This window comes from Miscanthus floridulus, chromosome 10, assembly GCF_019320115.1.
Source record: "Miscanthus floridulus cultivar M001 chromosome 10, ASM1932011v1, whole genome shotgun sequence".
NCBI lineage: Eukaryota > Viridiplantae > Streptophyta > Magnoliopsida > Poales > Poaceae > Miscanthus > Miscanthus floridulus.
In genome coordinates this window covers 134149312-134159418 of record NC_089589.1, presented here as the reverse complement: position 1 = coordinate 134159418, position 10107 = coordinate 134149312, and the positions used below count along the sequence as shown (strand labels likewise).

Below are 10107 nucleotides of genomic sequence, written 5' to 3'. Positions count from 1 at the left end.
GTGATGGAATTGTGCCATTCGACAGGGGGGTTCCTATATCTGTTTGCCGAGTGAATCTAATGGCCCTAACTTGTTAGACAAACCTTTAAAAGGCTTCATAGTGAACACTGTCGACCTTCCTTGATAGTGGGTAAAGAGGCTGATCACCTCTGGCGAAAGGGTAAATCATGACTCACAGTGAAAGTGTACAACCTCTGCACAGTGTAAAACTAGTATATCAGCCGTGCTCATGGTTATGACTGGCCTTAGACCCTTACGGAATAGATGATGAACACTGATGATACTGATGATAAAGATGCTCATTAATGGTTAATTGTTTATGCAATTCATTATTCATGTTTACCTGATTATGTGTTTATATGGGCTTGTGATAAAATTGTTGCTACTCCTATGCTAAAATTGTGACAATTAATAGCTAATTATAGTTAATCCAGTGTCAGCTTTTTGAGTCTCATGAATCCCATGTTATATTTGTTGAGTACGACATGTACTTACGCTTGTTTTATTTTTCAAATCTTTGCATAAAAATCCCAGATGGGTACCAGATTGCTAGAATTTGGAGGAATTAGGCTTGTGATCAACCAGTCAGTTGTCCCTATGGAAGTGGAGTCTTCACCAGAAGATCGGAGTTGTCTTTCCGCTATCTATACTCTGAGTTTGTATTCTTTATACTAATACGCTATGTAATAAGCATTGTCTTATGATATTGCCCTTATTTGTAGCTATATGTGAGATTTGACTTTCTGGGCTCACATATGGTGTGTATCTGATTTTGCTCTTAAAATCGGGTGATACAAGCGCCTAGGGAATGTTGAGGAAGACCACGAAGAATCTACACCATTGAGCCAGGATGCCATGAAGATATAGGAGCATTTGATTGGGGTCCATGTGGCATATTTTCGTGCGTGCAATGTCCCTAACATGGCCACTTCTAGGTGATTCCCCCAGCAGGTTGTCCACGAGCAGAACACCCACCATGCTCATGATACTCAGGTGTTACATTATGGGGACAATCTAGTGGAGGCAGATAATATGGTTGTTCAACAAGAAAGAGTTCCTTCTGCTGGCTCCTCTCAGGTCCAGCATTATGGAGCTAGTGGATTAAACATTGTGATCCCTTCTACTCACCAGGAGCAAATGGTGGCTCCAGTGACGAACCCTTCCTTGAGGCTCATGCACATCAAGGGCCAAGTAGCAGCTTTCTGGTGTGCATAAATATTTATTTAGTTTCAGGCTTCCAATATTGTAGTATGATTTACCTTCAATTCCAAGCTTTAATCAACTTTTGCATGCAGTGCTGATGCCAATGGGAGCCGCTTTGTACAGCAGGTGATCGAGGTGGCAACGCCACAAGAGATCGTTATCGTTTATGATGAAATCATGCCTTGTGTCTGTATGATTGCTGTTGATGTGTTTGGAAATCATGCCGTTTAGAAGGTTTAAGTTTCTCCAATTTGATCCAATATATTATATATGTATGCTGGCATTATTTCCTTTTTACTAGAATTTCTAAAGCACATGCACAATGACATAAGTAGAGCATGAACTCCTGTAGAAATTAAATTACTAACTCATTATATTTGTTTCACCTTAAGATTCTAGAGCATGGACCACAGTCCTGCAAACGTGAGCTCATCAGTCGTCTGATTGGCCTTGTGCTTCCCCTAAGCCGTGATATGTACGGTTGCCAAGTCATCCAGAAGGTGAGCTAGTCAATATTATCCAATTGCAGAAATGATTTTTACTATATAGCCATGTACATGTACATATACAGTATTTCTGTAACTTGCAAGGCTGCACTCATGTTTTTTTTATGACCTCTGTTTTTTAGTGTTCATATTAATATGCATTGCTTATTCGTGTGCATTCATATTAACTTGCAAGCCATTTGTTGTCTTCGTTTCAGGCTTTCGTAGTAGGGGGGCACGATCAGAAGATTGTGATAGCCAAAGAGCTCAAAAACAAAGTGCTCAAATGTGTTCGCGACCAGTTCGCGAACCATGTGATTCAGAAATGTGTAGAAGGGCCAAGGCACTGTCCACCCATCACTATGGCAGCCACGTGATTCAGGTATGGTTGCCCATAGATTATTTGTGATTTCAGTGTTGTGTGTGCCATCATGCACAACAGTGAAAGCATACTCAACTTATCATCATGTGATCTCATTCAGTTATTTCTCTCTTCGGCATGCTGTTCCCAGCAAGTGCTGGCCCATTGTGACAACCCTGAGGTTTACCACACGTTGACCGCGGTGATTATCGAGTTTGCTAACAAGCTGTCAGCAGATCCATTCCGAAACTACGTGGTGCAGCACCTGCTGGAGCATGGAGGCCAGGCCGAGTGATCCATGATAGTGAGGTAATTTGACAGGCACATGGTGAGCATGTGTTATCACAAGTTTGCGTCCAATGTGTTGGAGAAGTGCCTGGTGTTTGGGAGCCAGGAGGACCAGCAGCTCATCATAAAGGAGATCCTCAGCGCTGCCGGCAATGAGCACTTCGACCATCTTGTGGTTGGTTACCTGTGGCAGATTTTCCTACAAGTTACTATATAGGAAATATAGAGAACATGATTGGAAAAATATATATTTGTGTGTACAGGACATGATGATCAATCCATACGCGAACTTTGTCATCCAGAAGATGGTGGTGACGGCGGAGGAGCAACAGGTGGGACCTGCTGCTGGACGCGGCCAGGAACAGTGCAGACAACCTGAAGAGGTACCCACATGGCAGACACGTCATCGCCGCCATGGAGAAGTTCCTCAGTGCAAAGGGTATGGTGGTATATACATGCCTTGCTAATGTCCCCCTATTGCTGAATGCTGGTGATGAGGTTCCTGCCTCTTCGCCAGCAACAAGCAACACTGACCTGTCTTGGCTTCTTCTGATGTTTATTTTGTTGTTGCACTTGCAGAGGGGAGGTCTGTGCTTCTGATGAACAATGAATGAGGAGAAGACTGAAGAGAGGATCGGCGGAACCTACCTCTCCTGTCAGCCTTCTGCGCCCTTAGAGCTCCATCGTACAGGAACATCCTTAGAGCTCCAGCGTATGCAACATCAAAGTCAGCCTTGACGCTTGAGGTATCTCCACCTGGAAGCTGTTTGTGTCCAAATTAGGTTTTCGTCCTAGCCATTTTATGTTCACATGATTTTAAAATTAGTATTTGGGACCCTAAATGAATTCATATAAAAAAGTTGACAACTACAAAGTTTTATAACTTTTCGAGATCTACAACTTTTATTTTGGTAGTTTGTTCATCTGAGGTCGTTTACAAAATTTGAATTTTAAATTTGAGAAATTCAAACGTAGTTTTCCATGACAAGATAATTTCAAATCAAAAAGTTATCAACTGCAAAGTTTAATAACTTTTTGAGATCTACAACTTTTATTTTTGCTATTTGTCCATCCGAGGTCGTTTAAAAAATTCAAATTTCAAATTTTTTAAAATTCAAACGTAGTTTTCCTTGAGAAGATGATTTTAAATCAAAAAGTTGTCAACTATAAAGTTTCATAACTTTTTGGGATATACATCTTTCATTTTGGTAGTTTCTCCACCTGAGGTCGTTTATAAAATTTAAATTTCAAATTTTAGAAATTCAAAAGTAATTTTCCTTGACAAGATGATTTCAAATCAAAAAGTTGTCAACTACAAAGTTTCATAACTTTTTGAGATCTACAACTTTTATTTTGGTCATTTGATCATTTATTCATCCGACATAGTGGTAGTAACATTATTCACAAATGTTACATATCCCTCTTATTGTTTATGAAACTATAAGAGAGATATGTAAATTTTATGAAATATGTTACTACCACTTTATTGGATATAGAAATGACCAAAATAAAAGTTGTAGATCTTGATAAGTTCTACAACTTCTATGTTCATGACTTTTTCAGCTGAAATCATTTAGTGTTCCAAAATGACGTTTGGAGTTGCCATTTTTTGGAATTCAAAATTCAAATAGATAAAACACAGTCATATGAAAAGATGCATAAAATAATAGCGGTAAGAACGCAATAAATTGATAGAGCATGATTTTAGAAATTTTTAGGAAAAAACATTAAATTTGAAGTTAGTATGAGAGAGAAAGACTAGTTAAAAGTTTTAGCCAGAGATTAAAAAGAGAAATCAGAGTTCTTCAACAATTTCAAAATTTAATTTCAAACAGTATTTTCAAATAGTAAATAATCTCAAATGAAAAAGTTTTTAATTACAAAGTTGTATAACTTTTCTAGATCTACAACTTTTGTTTTGGGCGTTTCTCTATCCGAGGTCGTTTGAAAAATTCAAATTTTAAATTTTAGAAATCAAACGTAATTTTTGTTAGATAGATTATTTCAAATGAAAATATTTGGACATCCAAACAATCTCAAATTTAAAAAGTTTGAACTTCAAAATTATAGATCTCATCGAGTACTACAACTTTGATATAAAGTTCGTCTTTATCGGACATCATATGAGAAACTTTTTAAGTTTTCTTGCAGCATATCACTGTCGGTTCTTGGCTAAAACTAACAGTGATGACCCAATATCACTGCCGGTTCTTGGCTAAAACCGACAATGATATGAACCGACAGTGAATACCCAAATATCAGTGTCGGTTGGTCCTATCACTGCCGATTTTAGCCAAAAACCGACAGTGATGGGCTATCACTGTCCGTTTTTTAAAATCCGGCAGTGATGAGGCCGGCAGTGATGTCCAATTCTATAGTAGTGATATAAGTACTAATATAGGCTATTACAAAAAATAATTCAATACCTGTAAAGTATGCTATATATAGTTTTAAAATACATACTTCTACAACAATTAAGGCAAATGTCCATATACTATATTTTGTGATTGGAGAGAGTAGTCATTGTCTATCTCTAGTTGTTCTCATGCTTCTTCATCTTATAGATATATGCTCTATATAACTTAAGTATCCATTAAATTATTATTGTTATTGATAACTTCTGCACACTCTTGTGTCGATAGGTATTTGATCGTTATTGATGACATATGGGAGATACAAACTTGGGACATAATCAAATTGTCTATTGATGATGACAACAGTTGTGGAGGTAGAATAATTGTAACTACTCGTAAAATGGATGTCGCCACAAGAGCTGGTAAAGTTTACAATCTACAACCACTTCCTCACAACAGCTCTAGAACGTTATTCTTTACAAGAATATATAGCCATGAAGGAAACTGTGCTGATAATCAGCCAGATGAGGTATCTGATAAATTTCTACGGAAATGTTATGGTATACCATCAGCTATTATCACAATGGCTAGTTTATTGGTGGGCAAACCAAGAGAGGAATGGTCCGAGCTTTACAAATATATTGGCTTTGGCCATAAAGATAACGAGCAAGCAGAAACTACTATGACTATAGTGTCCTTTAGCAAGTATGATCTGCCTTCCCATCTGTGATCATGTTTGGTTTATCTGAGTGCATTTCCAGAAGATTCTATCATCCTTAAAGATGGATTGATTTGGAAGTGGATTGCTGAAGGATTTGTCCAAGAGAAACAAGGACTAAGGTTATTTGATGTTGGAGAGGGATACTTCAATGATCTCGTAAATAGAAGCATGATCGAAGCAGAGAGCAATCCCGACGGCAGTGTATATGGTTGTCGTATTCATGATATGGTGCTAGATGTCATCCGTTTGGTGTCAGACAAAGAAAACTTTCTCACTGTATCAGATAGAATGGATGATGGTCGTGGCACACTAATAAAACAGAACACTGTACGTAGGCTATCCCAGCACAATAGGACCATTGGGCACACTAGTCAGGCTTACCACGTGGACATGCCAAAAGTGAGGACATTTATTGTCTCTATGTGTGTTATTGAGACAACGGTCCTACTCTCCAGCCTCAAAATTCTACGTGTGTTAGCTATAGAAGGATATAAACCTAACGGTGGATCCTCTATCCGTATTGAGCATATCGGGCAATTACTTCACTTGAGGTATCTCAGTCTACTACGGACAAACATTGATATGATCCCAGAAGAAGTAGGAGCTCTAAGGATATACTAGGAAATCCTTACTAGTAATCAAGGTAGACACATGCAGCATGAATTAAATGATTAAAGGTGTAGAGGACAACAAGGATGATCCCATGCTATACTTGCTTTAAAACTCTGATCTTCTTCTAGTCCAAATCTTCAAAGATCTACTTCTTGATTCACCACGAATAGCTCACCTACTGGACATGTTCATATAACACCACACAAATATCCATGCAATCATACACGAAGCAAACAATAGAACTAAATTAAAACAGTACACCAAACATATGAAACTGCAAGTAAAAAGGTTCTAAAGATGTTCTACACGTTACTACGAACACACGGACGCGAAAAACACTCTAATCGGAGCTATAACAAAAAAGTTATGAATTAAACAAGATTTCCTTTAATAAAATAATAGATTAAATCTAACCTCAAATTTTAAAAGTCAAAAACATGTTTCACAGTTGGTTAAACATGTAGATTACGCAATTACGAATCTAACGTAACTTGAATGGATCAAATCAGAGTTAAAACGGAGAAGTTATAGCCTAAATAAAATAATGGCAAAACTGTAAATAGATGAAAGCGTATTTTAGATCTAACCGAAGAAACTACATTTTCAAAAATAGAAAACGTATTCTGGGGAATACGCTTTGGACCGCGGGTTTTAACTTAGAAAACTTCAGGGGTTCTTTTGAAATTCTGTCGGCCGAAGGGGTATCGCGTGATACTGGCCGTTGGATCAAGATCAGGCGATTCAGAATAGATCGAGAGGGGGATGAGGCTATTGGCGTCGCTGTGCATGGCGGTGGCGCCATGGATAATGGCAAGACCGCGCCGGCGTAGTTGGAACATGGCATACGGCGTACGGCGGAACAAACCGAAGAAACCGGGAGATAGAGGAAAGCAAGGCGAATCCAACCAAGCATCTTACCAAAGGCGTTGAGCGAACGGGAGCGGCGTGGTGCTCGGAGTGGCGGGCAGTGATGGCAGCGGCGCTAGGGTTTGCGTGGCGCGGTGTCTCGGTGATTCGGCGAGGAGGCTACTGCTTAGAACGGGATAGGTAGAGGCGCGGCACGGGGCGGCTGCTATTTAAGGCCGCGGAAAGCCATGGGACGCAAGGCAACGGACGAGGTGTGGTCGGAGCGGAGTCGGGCGGTGGCGCGGTAGTAGAGTCCGGTGGGGAATCGTCTCGGGGAGGATGAAGCAGACGCGTGGGCCTGGCCGGTTGGTCAGCGACACACGTGGGAGAGAAAGGAGAACGGCGCGCGGGCTGGTGCGGTGCTGGGCCGCGGAGAGATGGGCCGAAGCGAGGAAGCGGGAAGCGGCGTGGGAGGGAATGGGCCGCCTGCTGCGGAGAAAGGCTGGGCCACGGGCCAAAAACCGAGGAAGGAGAGGAAACATAAAGAATTCCTTTTCTATTTTCTCAAACACAATTTCAAATCCAATTTAAATTGAAATTTAAATCCTTTTGCAAATTCTGATCAAACCCAAGCATCACAAAAATAAGTATGCATCAGCATGACAAATATGTATGTAGACCTTATATTTGATTTTAACTTTAACAAGGTTATTATTTTTCTAAATTTAAACGCTCACAAAAATGCATAACAAATTAAATTCTCCTATTTTAAAATCATGCAAATTTTTTGGTGTTACACGCTCCAAGCATTCACATGATGTTTGTAGAGAATTAGGATAACACCTTGTACCCTTGGGTCGGGGTGACCTTTCATATATATAGCCCAAAACGGCTTGTGTTACAAGTTACATGACTAATATGAATGCAACACATATACATGTCTAATACTGTTGCCTTCTGTTCTACTAAGCAAGGCAATCCGGTGGGCAGGCTACGTGTGCCTAGTCGTCGCCCTTGGCCTCTTGTTCTTTCTCGACTCATGTTTATTTAATTTAGGCTGCTGGAGTAGTAGCGTTCGTCATCAGTCTTAGGCAAAATTACAGCAGGTTTCTGTTGCACATTGCAGGGTTGCAGGTACATGGTACTGATGACTAATCCTAATTTGGCATATCAGGCATCTCATTTGGTCGTTTTGCACTTGCTAGTAATTACCTAAATCATCTATTGTATTACTACTACCAATTTGGTTGGCCAATTATGCTTTCCTGATTGGCTCATGAAAAAGTTATGAATTATTTTCTGATGCAACAAATTATAAAGGTGAACATCTTAAGCCATCCATCTCCGTAAATCCATTTTAGGAGAAGGACACTTAGAATGGCCGCCTTCGAAAATCATCGATTAACGGAGGCGGACATCTTAAGTTGTTTGCCTATGAAAATTGATTTATGGAGCCGGACAGTCCTAAGACGACCTCCTCCGTTAATCATGATTTTTGGAGGCGGACGCCGCGTCCATAAATGATTTTCGGAGACGGTCATTTTTCTGGAGCCACACTGACCATTAACGGAGGCGGCACGCTATCATGCACATCTCCATTAATGGCTGTGCAGTGTCTCGTTAAATCATTTGTCTAGCAGTGCAGGCCTCATCGGCCATTGCGGTTGACGATGACGGCTTGCCCCAAAGCAATCGTAGCAGTTGGTGCCATGTCCCATCCGCGGCTGCTACTATGCAGGAGCGAAGACTTCCAGCCGCAGCTCAAGCCCAAATCAAAACGAATCCATTCTGATGCCTGTAGGATGCAGGACTTTTGACCATTGATTACTCTACGGTATTAGCCATTGCATAACGGGTATAACACTGCTAAGCCCAAATCGATCCATACCAATCCATTCCAGCAGCTGCTAACCCCAGACCCAACCAAATTGACCCAGTAAGAAAACAAGACCATAGAAACTGGTTCTGAACAAAACCATTAAAAGCTTTACACGTGCATGCACACTAGTACTTGTAACACCCGCAAAACCTTACAAAAGCACGAGAGCTGCTAGAGCCCCGACGTCTGATCGGATACCAATCCGTCAAACATTACCGTCGCAGCACCCATGTGGGGACCTGTGCTGCTCGGACGCACGCGTGGACCACTCGCACCCCCTCCCCTTTCCATGCGCATCCACGCGGGACTGTGTGCACCTGCTTGGCGGTGCCCTAGCAGCAGCTACAGTAGGTGGCTGCGCGCGGGTGGGTCCCATTGTAACATGTGCAATACCCGATCAATTTTTGCAACATCTAGATAAATCAATTGCAACATACGTCCGAAATGGCTGAAACACTTGCAACTTACGTTTGAAACACTTACAAACACACCAGAAAAACTTGAAAACAAATGTGTAGCGATTGTAAATATTTACAACATATAGACAAAACACTTGCAACATACGTATGAAACACCACAAACACTTGAAGCATATTGTTGCAACTTGCAACATGCATGTATATGCAACATCGAGATCTACTTTGCAACATCCAGATGAAACACTTGCAACATACGTCTTAAGCAGATAAAACATTTAGAACATACTCTTGAAACATAAGTGTATAGCCATTGCGACATGTGCAACATCCCAATCTACTTTTGCAATAGATAAAAAACACTTGCAACATACCTCTGAAACATGTAAAACACTTCAAACATATGCTTGAAACATGCGCTTTCAGCGCAGTGTCACGTTGCTGCTTGGATGAATGTAGGATCGTCGTTGCAGAGGTCAATGCCGGTGTGGAGGTCGGCGGTGGCTCGTGGAGCTCGTGGAGCTCGCTGGAGGTCGCCCATGGTTCAGCCAACCGCTGCTGCCACAGCATGTGCCATCAGATGGAGTGCTGGTTGAAGGAGAGCAGCAACTGATGATCATGGATTGGACCGAATGATGGATGCATTCCCTTCCCTCTGCTACTGCGCAGCTCAGTCTTGTCCCTCTGGCGGACGAATAAGTGTGCATTTCTGTTGAAGATGGAAATCACTACTAGACTCGCATGCTTTGCCGAGGGCCTCTGGCCCTCGGCAATGGACCAGAAACCCTCGGCAAAGACCCCTCGGGGAATTTTTAGACGGCGAAGGGGTCTTTGTCGAGGGCCCTTTATCGGGCACTCGGCAAAGCCTTTGCCGAGGGCCAGGACGACCCTCGGCAAAGAAAAGAAGCCGTCACGCGCCGGCGCCGTTGGCGGTTTCTTTGC

At 41.5% G+C, this 10107-nt stretch overlaps 1 pseudogene; it reads left to right on the top strand.

The window, feature by feature from the left end:
• Positions 1 to 1032: 1032 nt before the first annotated feature.
• On the top strand, positions 1033 to 9778 carry LOC136489724 (pumilio homolog 3-like; annotated as a pseudogene).
• Positions 9779 to 10107: the final 329 nt, after the last annotated feature.